This window comes from Echinops telfairi, unplaced genomic scaffold (assembly GCF_000313985.2).
Source record: "Echinops telfairi isolate 266 unplaced genomic scaffold, ASM31398v2 ScPeMD7_5;HRSCAF=22, whole genome shotgun sequence".
NCBI classification, from domain to species: domain Eukaryota; kingdom Metazoa; phylum Chordata; class Mammalia; order Afrosoricida; family Tenrecidae; genus Echinops; species Echinops telfairi.
Window position 1 is genome coordinate 4010867 of NW_022103901.1, and position 894 is coordinate 4011760.

Genomic DNA, 894 nt, shown 5'->3' on the forward strand with positions numbered 1-894 from the left:
GTCTCCAGTTTGAAGTCACAGCTACTGGGGGTGGGGGTGTTGTGGCGAGAGCAGAAGCTGAGGCTCTGTGCTCCTGTGGAGACACAGTCCCGGACACCCACCCATGGGGCCGTTGTACTCTGTCCTGTAGGGTCTCCGTGCGCTGGAGTCCACACGGGGGCCCTAAGTTTGGTTGGTGTTTAGATGTGATGCTAGGAAGAGTCCTTTCGGTTGATTTCTCTAGACCACGGAGTCAGCACCCTTGATTTATTGAAAAGTCCGTCCGGTTGTTTTGAGCTATAGGACCAGCTATGCCACAAATGGGGGTGGGGACAGTGTCTGGCAGGGAGGTTTCTGAGCCCTGTCTTCTGTCTCATGGGTCAGTCTGTCCATCCCTCCGTCATGAGCACGTCACCTTGGTTGGTTTGTAGACGCTCTGAAGGTTCTGTTGGCGTTGACCCCTATTTTCAATCTTTCCCTACATGAAATGGAAATTATAAACGTACAATGGTGTGGACAATCAAAGCCAAATGCCATTTCTTTGAAAAGTTTAGTGAAATAAGCCACCTCGAATACGATTGACCTGAGTCCTTGGTGGGCAAGGGCTGGGAGGGCCCCCAGTGGGAAGCCTCCAGGCCCCCTGGAAGGATGAGCACCACCCCTCACACGCGTCGCCATCTTTACTTCTGGTCCTTATTGGCGTCGGCAGCATCGTCGTCCCCCGGGCGAGGCGTCTGCGGTGGTGGTGGTGTGGGGGGGGAGATCAGATGCGCAGGCATTCCCCCACTGAGGGCAATCAGTTGCCAGACTCCTGTCTCATCCCTCCACAGGGGTGGGCCTGCTCCCTGCCTCTGGGGACAATGGACAGGCTCCTGTAGGCGGAGTTTTCACCCTACTGATAATGTTCCTATGGAG